Here is a 12,512-nt window from a genome sequence, read left to right on the forward strand (position 1 = left end):
TTGAGGGGGACCCTCGCCGGCCACCGGCGAGGGCCGTGACGCCCTCGCCATCCCTAGCCTGTGGTCTCGGTGGCCGACGGCAGGTGAAGAACAACAAACCAAGTGGAAGAAGAAAACAAAGAAGAATCATAAATGGAAAAATTGTTCCCATAATCAATAAGCTACTTTTTTTTGCTTCTTAATTCTGTTCCAAAACTGATTATGGGAACAATTTTTTTCAAATTTGTGCCCGGACACAAAAATTTTAACAAAAGGATTTCTGTTCCCAAATTGATTCTGGGAACAAAAGAACAAAAATTTTCAATATTTGGCAACTTGCCAAATGGACCCTAAGTATCCAAGCTCTTGACATAATCTGGCTCTGATTTCCAAGTGAGAGAATACCATTTTGTATTCCCAAAAAGCTGTTAGAAAACGGGATAACAATGTATTGCTAGCAACCTTAGCTCCTTCAGGATTCTTGCAGTTTGACAAGATTGATCTGCTAAACATGTCATCTCTTAATAGCTAGATGTAGAGTGGGTGTTCGTCAAGAAATAGTAAATTTGTCATGCGCATTTCAATATGAATGTTTGGGACAGGAGACAGGGATAGTTCCCCCGCCCCAAATCCGATATTGCAATTGATGCCATTTTCTTTTCAAGCATGGCGTGAAGTGGATTCCTAGGATATATCTACAAATTTCTAAAATTTCATCTTACGATGTGTAGAAATTGTTCCAAACATGACTTCACAGATAATTGTGAATTAGTCCTTACGTATTATTTCATCATTCTAACAGATAGGAATGGCAAGTGCATTGGATACATTATGGGGTCAGTCCTCCTATTAGCTAGCATTCTGTTAGTGATCATGTCAGCCAACGCAGGCAAAATTCTTATCTTCTTCAAGTAAGATCCTGATATACCGATGGAGGCAGGGACATATGCCGCTTCATGATCCCTAGCATTTGTGCATATGCGCTCCTTCAACGCCATGTCAGGTTCCCGCATACACTGAACAATGTCGTCCCAATGATGTTTAGTTTAGCAATTAGTATGGCTCCATTTCTTTTACGAAAAATGAATGATTTTCAAAATATTTTCCAAAAAATAATTGCTTATATCGCTTACAAAATTGAACGAACGAAAACTATTTTCAACGTCCATGAAAATGTTAAATTTTTGTTGATGTGAAAACATATCTCATTGGCTCATTATTTCAAACGATATAAGAAATCATTTTTTGAAAAATATTTTCCAAATCATTCATTTTCTGCCAAACAAAGGAAGCCAACATTGCTGCACATTTTCATATGCCGGTGGTTTCTGGTGTTCAAGTCCGGACTCGGAAACGAAGGCACTACTTTGGCGAATACTTTCGCGTACTAGATAAATGGGCTGTTACTGGCATTATATGTCAGGATTTCACCGTCTCGTAACTTGGTTAAATTTTTGTCGATATGAAAACATATCTCATTGATTAATTATTTCAAACGATATAAGAAATCATTTTTTGGAAAATATTTTTCAAATCATTTATTTTCTGCAAAATAAAGGGAGCCTACATTGATGCACATTTTCTGATGCCGGTGGTTTCTGGTGTTCAAGTCCGGACTCGGAAATGAAGGCACTGCTTTGGCGAATACTATCTCGAACTAGATAAATGGGCTGTTACTGGCATTATATGTCAGGATTTCATCGTCTCGTAACTTGGACTGGTTTCTCGAAGGAGGCCTTTCATGGGATTCCCAGCCTTCTCAAGCTTTATGCTTCTCCTAGTTCATTTTTGCTTAACAAAGGCGGCTAAGGAATTCACGAAAATTGATTTTAGTGATATCATTCTTCTGATTCATCAGTGGGCTATAGTTATGATAGTTAAATAAAAACATTAGCTCGACACAAAACATGAAAAGGTATCATTGTTAATCTAGATTATGCTCCTTACATTCTTTTACCTTGATCTTGGGAACTTTTTTTTGAAATTCTATGGCTCGAATCTCTAGTATTCTCTTATGTATTACTTTTTTTTTTGGGCTAAAATCTCTTATGTATTACTTGTGTTTACTATTTAGGCGGAATACCATCACAAATTGTTACTAAAAAATTTAAATAAACCTCAAAAAGGGAGAAAGGGGGGAAAGCGAAAAAGAATTGGATGTAGAAATGAAAACAATTTTCAAAATGAAGTGGACTGAACAGGAACAAGAGGGATTCACCGATGAAGATCCTTCTCCTCCCTTTTTTCGAAAGAAAAGGCCATAAAAATCGAAGAAAGGGAAGAGATCTGAGTGAATGGAAAGGAAAAAACAAGGGATGAATTCAACTTTCAAGAGACATTCTATAAAAATAGCCATGCTTATAAAACTTCTTGTATGGATGGGAATAAAACTAAAGAGAATTCAAAGTTAGAAATATTTAAAGAAGATCCATTTTTGTTATGGTTTGAAAAACTTAAGAAAGATAAAGATATATATTAATCATTAAACAGAATAAGAATTTAATTTTTTTTTATTTTTGTTAAAAAATGGAACTTATAAAAAAAATTCAAATTTATAAAATACGAAAAGAATAAATTAATAAAAATATTAATACAAACAATAAATATGATTAGAGATAAGAAGACATGCGACCGGCCCCAATATATTTGATACCTTCTCTAAAAAGGAAACTTGTGAGACCGAAACCATTCGTAATTCCATCAATTACTCGCCTATAAAAAAAAATGAATTAGTTCAGCTAGTCCTCTTATACCCTAAGTTAAGGATATTGTATAAAAAACATCAACGTAACCACAATTATCTCAATCATATATCACATTTATAATTTTGTCCCCTAAAATTCTATTAGGACCTCTTTTAGAAAACAAATTGAGTAAGCTCAAATTTTGTAAAGATGAATAAATAGGCTTATGTTAAAAAGACACTATAAATATTTTGGAAAAACCTATACTAACGAAAAACTTGCATTCGTCACATATTCATACCAATCCACATAATTATTTGAATTCTTATGTAAAAGGTTTATAGACAGATTTAACAATTTGCATAATATCCAAATGAATTCTTTCTTGATTAAAAGGAAAGGGAATTTCTACAACTCTAGCAAACGAAGTAAATAGTACTAATATAACCATGAAAAATAGCATAGTATTGTTTGATTCATGAGGATAAGACAAAGTATTTTTAGTTCCAGAATGAGTGATAATAATGAAAGGGTGCATCCTGTTTTTTCCATTACCACCAATTGGATATGTCTTATTCCAAAAAAAAAAAAAAGAAGTCCTTTCATTATTATTCATTGTTAATGAACTTAATAGACGAAAAAAAAATTAATTGTTTTTGGTACCTTTTTTCCCCGTAAAGATATTGAACAGTACTAACTACAATTTTGAGCACTGTAATTTTGAAAATGAACATTGAAATGTCCCTCAAAAGTAAGTAAATAGATCTGAATCATATAAAATGCAATTAATCTTGCTGTAGAACAACAATTATTACGAAAGTAGGTTAAGACAACTAACTATCATTAAGAATTTCATCTTTGGACAAAAACAAGCACGAGGGGGGGCCCGAGAATACCACAAGAGAAAGTGTACCTACAAAAAAAGCCGGTTGTGTAATTGGTACATGCTTTTTTAAACCTCCCATAAGAACCATATTCTGACTTTTATTTGGAAAATATCCATCAATAGCTTCCATTGAATATATAATAGATGCGGATCCTAAAAACAACTGCCGTCAGTGCAAGAATCTCGAAATACCAATCTCTATCGAAGCTTGTCGTAACTTTTCTCATAATTCTTATGTGAAATGCGTTGAAAAATTATACAGGAATTACGATAAAATGAACTTGGATATGACGCATAACAATGTAAGATCGATTCACGAGTATTTATCATTCTTAGTTAAGTAAATTTGGTTCATTTAAATAAAATATTATATGATTGAAGAAAGATCTGTTAGAAACTAACTATATAAGAACATATTTAAGAGACTTTCCTTTTATTCATTTTTTCAGAAATTATGAACTCATGGTGCGTTTGTTTGAGGTAAAGTGTCTTCTCGGAACTAGTTTTAAAAACTTTCATATGTTTGGTTCGCCGAAAATTATTAGTCAACCAAAACACTTTCCGATCAAGAACGGAAGTGAATTCCTAAATTTAAGAAGGTGAAAACACTTTCCAATCCATTTGCATCACCCCATCTTTTCTTTCTTTTCCTTTTCTTCCTTTTTCTTTTCTTTCTTTTTTATTTTTTTTCTTTTCCTACTTCCTCTTCTGCCGGTTGCTAGGCCTCGACGACTGTCAGTGACTAGCCACAGGTGCAAGCCGACCTCGCCGCGACGAGGTTGAGGTCGCCCAAGGCCAACCAGGTTGGCCAACGCGGTGGCCTACTATGGCTAATGCCAAGGCCGGTGACCGGCAGAGGAGCAAGAAGGATAAGAAAAAAGAAAAGAAAAGAAAAAAGATAAAATAATAAAATAAAAAATATATTTTAAAAAAAATTATTTTTTTTTTGCCTGAGATAAAGTCATGAGATTGAAATCATTTTATAAACGAGATCCAAACACCAGAAAACATTTTCGGTCACATATCACCAAACAAAGAAAAACTTATTTTTTTCTTGAAAAATGTTTTTCCGAAAAGTATTTTTCTTTATCATGAAGTTTTTCGCAAAACAAACGCACCCTTAATAAAAGATAGATGTTTAAGCATAATACAATAGATAAGCTAATGATCATTGGTCAAATGTGTTGATACCTCAATTCTGGCTAGTTCATTTAGTCATTTATTGCATGAGAAAATTAGAGATCGAACCCTAAACAAAAATACCATTTGCATAGATCACATTCGCATCTCATTCAGACCATGCATTGCACGTGCAAATCTCATGGCATCTCCATGACGTTACCACAGACTATCGCACATAGGATCACCTCCTATAGATAGCCGGCCATCGCATGCTCATGAATTCAAAAGATGAAGATAACAATAGTGGCCGCAAATCTTGGTGTGGTGAGAACAAAAGGGATAGACCAAATCTGATGGGGAACATTCGCTCAAGAATCCAAGTGGTTATCTCAAGTGAGTTTGATTTGAATCAAAATAAAACAAGATTGATCCAGGCCAAGAACCGATCGCGGGTTTGACATTTGAAAATAACGCAAAAGGAGATTTTTGGATCGGAACTTCTCTTTTGAAAGAAATCGGTTACCAAAGGTGAGTGGACTTCGGATTAAGGAACCTGGGAAATCTTGCATGTTGGCTCGTATGTTGTTGCAAGAAGATAGAAATCGTTGGGCTTTCAATTTTTGAAGCATGAACTCATCTCCACAGCCACCTTTATTTGTTATGGTGGGATTCTTGAAGATCGCAATTTTCTTTGCAAATTTCACACGAATCCTTAGCCCCGTGGTTCTTGAGAAGAGGAAGAAATTTGGCGAGACGGGTTTTTGAGAGTTCACGCTTTTAGGAGGAGTGTACACGGCCAGGGTGTTGACAGCGCCACTTCAAGAGATGGGCGAGCGTACATTCTTTCCTCGTCGATTCAAGATTTGGACAGAGTACGAAGGCGCCTTGGCCCGGCGTTCGATCGTTTGCAACCAGCTTCCGATTGGTTCACCAATTTCCTCTGTTTTGTCAGAATTAAGGCAATCGAATTGTCGATCGATGTTCGTATTCATCTTCTGCATCATGACCAGGTGATTCTTGGTAATTGCTTTCTGGCAGTATGCTTCTCTCCGCTGTCATCGTTGCTCTTATGTTTATGAATAGGATTGGGATGGGATCATCATCAAGCTTGTCACCACTATCACTGTTGCTGTGAACGCGAGTTTTTGGGTGAGCTCAAGGCCGAGCTCGCCCTCCTCCGCGTCACCAAGGTCATCGGTGGTGCGCCGAACAAGCTATCCAAGAGGTAGGTCATTGTTCTCACTTGACTTTTACGATTTGGAGGTCATGGTTAGAGCTTTATATTTTTTGTAGATGGTAATATTAGATTTGGGATGATTATCAGCTTTGGTTATGCGGGTTGGAAGATAGTCAATGCACTGAACGTCAACCAACTTGCACCAAGAAACGACTGTAATCCCGTAAGCACTGACCATGAACAAGATTGCTATAGCTTCCAAAAAGAGGTCACGCTGCCATATATCATGCTCTTTAATAAACAATGTGACCAGATAATGTTACATAGGCATTAATAGGATATGATGTTGTCTGCTTGTTAAAGTGGTTATATAGGTCAATCATCTTAGTATTAATCTCGCACTTATTCGAATGCCATTCATTGTCAGTATCGAGATAGATTGCTGAGTGATGACCATATTCAAATCTGCACTATCTACTGAGATCTAAAGAACCGGAACCAGTTTGTTTCAATGGAACAAAGTACTGGCTAGAAGCTAGAACAAGATTGAACCAACCGAGACGATAAGAGAGACCAGTGTCACGGGGAAGTCAACATATCTAGTGAAGAGACCCAATCTGTTGGGTCTCTAGCCAAAGCTTCATTCCTGCTGATTCGTCTTCTGCCATGTCCGTTGTGTAATGTCTTCGTCCTTCTTTCAGACAAAGATCTCCAGTTCCTGCCATGGCAAAGCTCTCTCTATATCGTGCCTTTTAGCTCCATGATTTCAGCTTTTGATCAATCTTAATTTTGGTTCCATTCAGTCCAAGCTTCTTCATCGAACAACCGGATTACTGCAACATAATTACAGCTAAGTTCTCTCTCATTCTCTGACTCTCATTTTTCGATTCAGTCAATAGCATTGATCCTTGGTCCTTTCCTGAACTACCAGAGGCTTCTTCACCGATCTTCCTTCTTTATCGCCCCCCTAACACCGAAAGCCATGGCTGATTGACACCGCTCGCTGCTCCGGAGCCTCACTGATTGTGCCTCTGTTTTACTTTGTTTTCTTATCAGAGAATTTGAAGGGCTTGGCTCCTGCTCGTTTGTTCTTCGCCAACGCCAATCACCAGCAACGATGCCTCCAAGACATCAGCTACTTAGTTCGATCATCCTTTGAAATCAAAATCTGCATATCCAAGATAAGTACCACTCTGTACTCTTTTCTTGGAGAAACAAAGATGAGAAGTCTTAACTATTCGCTCCCTGAAGATCATCTGACATTGAGTTCCTGTTTGTGATTTGAGCATGTTTCATTACATATGTGATGAATGCAATATGGATTATGGCTTTAATGAGTTCCCTGGTTGATGAAGAGTTTTTTATGATGTTAAGATTTTGAAACTAGAACAACAATAAACAGAGCTAGGTGAATGATGAACAAAGCAAAGATTTGATCATGTCTCTGTTGGATGTTGGAAAGAAAGAATAAATGAAAGAGGCAAAGGGAAACCAAGCGAAGTATGAGTTCATGTTCTGAGGGTGCTGTCCCAAGAAAGAGATTGAAAGAGAGAAAATAATAAAAAAGTAAAAAATATTAAAAAATGGAACTAATAAATCATAAAATTGGAATAAAAGGGGAAAAATAAAATAAACAATAAAAATTATATATATATATATATATATATATATATATATATATATATATATATATGTTCGTGTGTGTATATAAATAAGTGCAAGCTTTAGTTAGGTGGTTGCATCTTAGGTTGTAGGGTTAATTCAATTTCCTTTTAGCTTGGGCTCATTTGTTTAGGGAGATATTTTCTTTGAATTTTTTAAACAAATCCAAAATTTTGATAGTCTTTTTTTCAGATAAAATAAATAAAAATAAAAAATGCAGAAAATGTAGAAAAAATAAATAAAATTGAAAAGATAAAAATCTGATTGCATTAATATTAGATTTGCATTAAGGCATTAGTTCATATACATGTTTTTCCTTTTTTCAGATTTCATTAGTAATAGATTTCTTTTTAGAGATTAGAATTAGAATTAGCCTTTGGATTCCATTCGATTTTAGCTCACAAAGGTTGCTCTCTCGGCGCTTAAGAATGTGGCCTTGTAATGTTCTTTAATCGATATTGCATCGGGTTACTTTATTGTACCTTACCTTTTATATGCTCTTCCTTATTATTGTTGATCTATTTGTTGTGATTGCTTTTATATATTTTTTGTAGTGTGATTCATTTTCTTAGTAAAATGGTTAGATTACAGTCTAAGACCATAATAAACACACAAAAAAAAATTGCATGGACACTTAGTGGGACAAAAACTTTACGACTCATAATTGGACAAAGACCGCATGACACACTTATTAACAATTAATCAAGTTAGGTTGTAAAAGGACATTAGTTGAATAATTAGCATAATCAAGTCCCCCAAGTAAAAAAATTTTGGTTGCGTAACAAGTGAGGTATTCTCCCATATCTCATTTGGTTTCTAGCTAACCTCAATGGGCTAATGAATGGTAATGCACAGCACATTTATGGCACATGCGCAATAGAAATTTTGGCGAGGCCAAGGAAAGGAGTGTGGCCGAAATGCATAGTGGGGCTGAGCTTAAATGGGTGAAACAAAAATGTCCCAATCTCTTTATCATAAACTTTTTATTCAGAAAGAAATTGAATTTCCTAAGAAATTTTTGTCTCCTTTTTCTCATTGAAAATTCATCATTATAATTCTTTTTTGTCCTCATCCACATTAGCAAAGATTATTAATTTCATATTGTGTATAAATACTCTAAATACCTAATAAAGCGATCCATTTTTACCAGATACCCACTGTCTTATAATTATTTTCCTAACTGTCACTCGCAACTTCCTCCATCCCGTCATCGTGGACCCCATTGTTCCTTTGCAGCTCTATCTCCCTCGCCGCAGACCTCCACTTGGTGTATTTACCAAAAAACTGACCCATCTCCTCCCACATCTGCCCCTACGTTTCTGACATTATCACGTAGAAGAACACCTACGCAATGCTCGCAATCACTGTGAACAAGAAGAAGGCCCCGTCTATGGCAATCACCTTATAAATCGATAATAACGTCATTGATAACACTCCACTCACCACCCAGTTCAAGGCAACGTCGATTGCGTATCCCTGCGCGTGCAGTCTCAGTGAGAAGATCTCCAAGTTACACACCAATATGATTGGCCCCATCCCGATCGAGAAGAAGATCGCGCAGGACAACACTAAGGTGATGCAAATGGCCACTGCTCACATAAGCTTCGTGTGGCTGTGGTTGATGATGGTGAGGCATATTCCGAGAGAGGCGAGCAAGAAGATCGTTGCACCGATGCTACTTCTCAGCAACAGTCGACTCCCCACCTGGTGGAGGTAGAAGATTGCAATGAGGATAATCATTGTCTTTACAAAGCCTACTACAATGATTTTATCGTGAGGAGTTTTTTGTCGAAGGAGGTAATGTTGGCCTTCTCGAAAATACGAGCGCTGTAAAGGACGACGGCATCTATGCCATTGGCATTTTAGAAGAATTGGTTACCAACAACGTAGACGAGGATGTGGCGGATGGATGGGGTAGGGTGGAGGAGGAGCTCCCGCCATACACTCTCCTCGGTGCTTTGTTTGGTGACCTTGATGACGTCGTCATTGCACTCGTCAAGTGTTTTAACAAAGGGACATTTCTACGAACTCTAGAAAGACGGATTGAGGAGTTTTCATAAATGACGCATTAACAAAATCCTTGAGGAGTGCAATGACAACATTGTCAATGTCACCAAGCGGAGCACTGGGGACGGCTTGTGGTGGGATCTCATCCTCCACTTGACCCTGTTTGTCCGCCACATCCTTATTTACGTCGTTAGAATCCACTTCTTTCCGTAGGCCCTTGGTATCGATGCTGTCATTCTCTACAGCGCTTGCATTTTCGAGAAGGCCGACATGACCTCCTACGACAAAAAGCTCATTACACCATTGCAGTTGGCTTCGAAAAGACAGTGCTCTTCCTCATTGCCACCTTTCTCGACATAGGTCAGGCGGTAGCTATTGTTGCTAAATAGTATCGACGGGATGATCTTCTCACTCGCCTCCCTCATAATGTGCCTCAACATCAGCAACCATAGCCACATGAAACTGTTATGGGCGGTGACCATATGTATTGCCTCGGTGTTGTACTACCTAGCATTCTTCTCCATTAGGATGGGACCGATGGGTGTACAGCTCAGAGATCTTCCCGCAAAGGCTATGTGCGCAACACTGCAGAGTCGACATGGCTGTGAACGGGATGGTGAGTGGAGTATTATTAATGATGTTCTTATCGCTATACAAGGCAATCACCATCAATGGGGCCTTCTTCTTTTTTGTGGCAATCACGAGCATCACGTGGGAGTTTTTCTACACGATGATGTGGTAGATACAGGGGCAGACGCTGGAGAAGATGGAACAGTTTTTCGGTAAATAGACCAAGTGTAGTTCTGTGGCGAGAGAGATGGAGATACAAAGGATTAATGAAGTAGACGGCGACGTGACGTAGACAACGACGAGGGGCAATTAGGTAAAGACTATAAGGTTGGGGTATGTTGTAAAAAACAATTGACTTTGTGAGAGTATTTAGAGTAATTATACTTGATATGAAATTGAACAAAAAAGAATTACAATAATTGAATTTTCAAATAAAAAACAGAAAATGCGCACGGCAATGCACGACACACTTGCGCCACATGTGCGACACGAGGAAATTTAGTGGAGGCCAAGGAAAAGAGAGCGTGGCCCAACTACATAGTGGGGCTGGGCACAAACGGGTGAAACAAAAAAGAAAATCAAGGGAGTTACTTTCATTGCAGATCGAACTTTAAAAGCTTAATATTTGTTTTTAGTGATATAACTGCAAAGTTCAACTTATGCATTGACCTCTTTCAAGTAAAGGCAAAGTTCAGCGAGCAACAAAAGACGGAGAACTTTCTCAGGCAACACGTCAACATCGACAATTACCGTGTGAGTGATATTCTATCTACGAGGATGTTGATCTTCCAGTTCAAGCTAAACAAAAAGGAATGCTAATTTTCCAATCATAATTGTCACAAGGTTTGTCTCATTTGGTGGGATCTTCTGGTTGTGTCTGGTTCTCTTTATTTGCATGTAACACCTCAGAAGCTCTCACACAGATAAAGAGACACCAAAAAGAAATCTAACTCGACAAAACTCTGCCTAATTGTACTTCACCAAGCATGTGAGAAGATAAAATTAACCGTCAGAGAAAGAAAGGTATGTTGTCAACTAGGTTATTTCTGCTGAGAGAATCTCTATGACATCTAAAGCTATTGCCTTGTTTTTTCCCTCTACTTCGTTCACTCTGCCCAAAAGGACAGAAGAACCAATCAAATGGATGTTGAAGAACAGAAAGAGCATTTGGAGTCACCCCTGTTAGCAGTTTTCCAGGAGAAGAAGGCGTCCACATCAGGGAATGGATTCAAGAAAGAAGAGATTTTCTCGGAAATGAAGCAACAACTGTCGTTGGCCGGGCCATTGGTATTGATGAACCTGGTGATATATTGTTTGCAGGTGATCTCGGTGACGATTCTCGATCATCTTGGAGCACTGTCACTTTCTGGTGCTTCAATGGCCACGTCCTTCGCTTCTGTGACTGGCTTTAGCATGTTGGTAAGATACCACAATTTTTCCTGTTTTAATCTTGAGATAAACCAAGAGACAAATGATTTTAAGAATCTGAAAGTAGCATCATACTATGTCACTTCAATGAAAGTTCTCTTCCGGGATGTTATTTATCTTGAAAGATGTATTGTGCCACTTCTATTAGTGACATGACTATAGGAGTTCTTTTTCCTATTGAATAAACAGAGTCTAGCAATTGTTGGATCAATTAAGACCGCGTGCACTCTGGCTTTCCAATTACCATGAACAGAATGCTTGTCTATTAACCTTAGCTCCTTTTCAGATTATTGCAGTTTGACAAAGATTGATTTACTGCACATGTTATCTCTCAATAAGCTCAGTGCGCCAAATGCGTCATTTTCTCCCCGCTAGCTAGGTTTAGCAATGCCGAGAATGGAAACTCAATGTCGGTGTTTGTCACAAATTAGGACATTCGTTAACTGCACTTAAAAAAGATTATTGGGAACCCCGGTCCGAAAATCAAATAGATAAAACAATTTTTTTGTTCAGAATCTTCCACTGGATATAGGTTGAGTAAACTATGGCAATACACTCGTGATGCTCCAAGCAAGGCCTCATTTGGGTTCCTAGGATATAGTGACAAACTTCTTCAGTTTCATTTTATGACATCTAAGAATTGCTCCAAACACCATCTTATAGATGCTTCGTCCAAAACAGATAGGAATGGCAAGTGCATTGAATACATTTTGGGGTCAGTCTTATGGAGCTAATCAATACCACATGCTTGGTATCCACAAGCAGAGGGCCATGATCGTTCTCCTATTAGATTTGGTCGTTTGAAATGTAACATCCTGAATTTTGACCCGTTACCGGGACCAATAAAGTGTGCATTAATTCTCGTTTGATTTTAGTAAGTCTCGCCCGGACTTGATCAATCACGAGATACTAACCAAATGGGAAAGGCTAAATAGGAACAGGTACGTGGACCGAGGACCCGATCGCGATTGAGCGCCGAGTTCGAGAAACGTCGAGG

The 12,512-nt window shown here is 37.8% G+C and overlaps 1 pseudogene; it reads left to right on the plus strand.

The window, feature by feature from the left end:
* Positions 1-11,227: 11,227 nt before the first annotated feature.
* Positions 11,228-12,512, plus strand: part of LOC115679420 (protein DETOXIFICATION 16-like) — a 33,273-nt pseudogene continuing 31,988 nt past the window's right edge.

This window comes from Syzygium oleosum, unplaced genomic scaffold (assembly GCF_021117445.2).
Source record: "Syzygium oleosum isolate NSW1041296 unplaced genomic scaffold, Sole_v2.1 Sole_v2.04, whole genome shotgun sequence".
NCBI classification, from domain to species: domain Eukaryota; kingdom Viridiplantae; phylum Streptophyta; class Magnoliopsida; order Myrtales; family Myrtaceae; genus Syzygium; species Syzygium oleosum.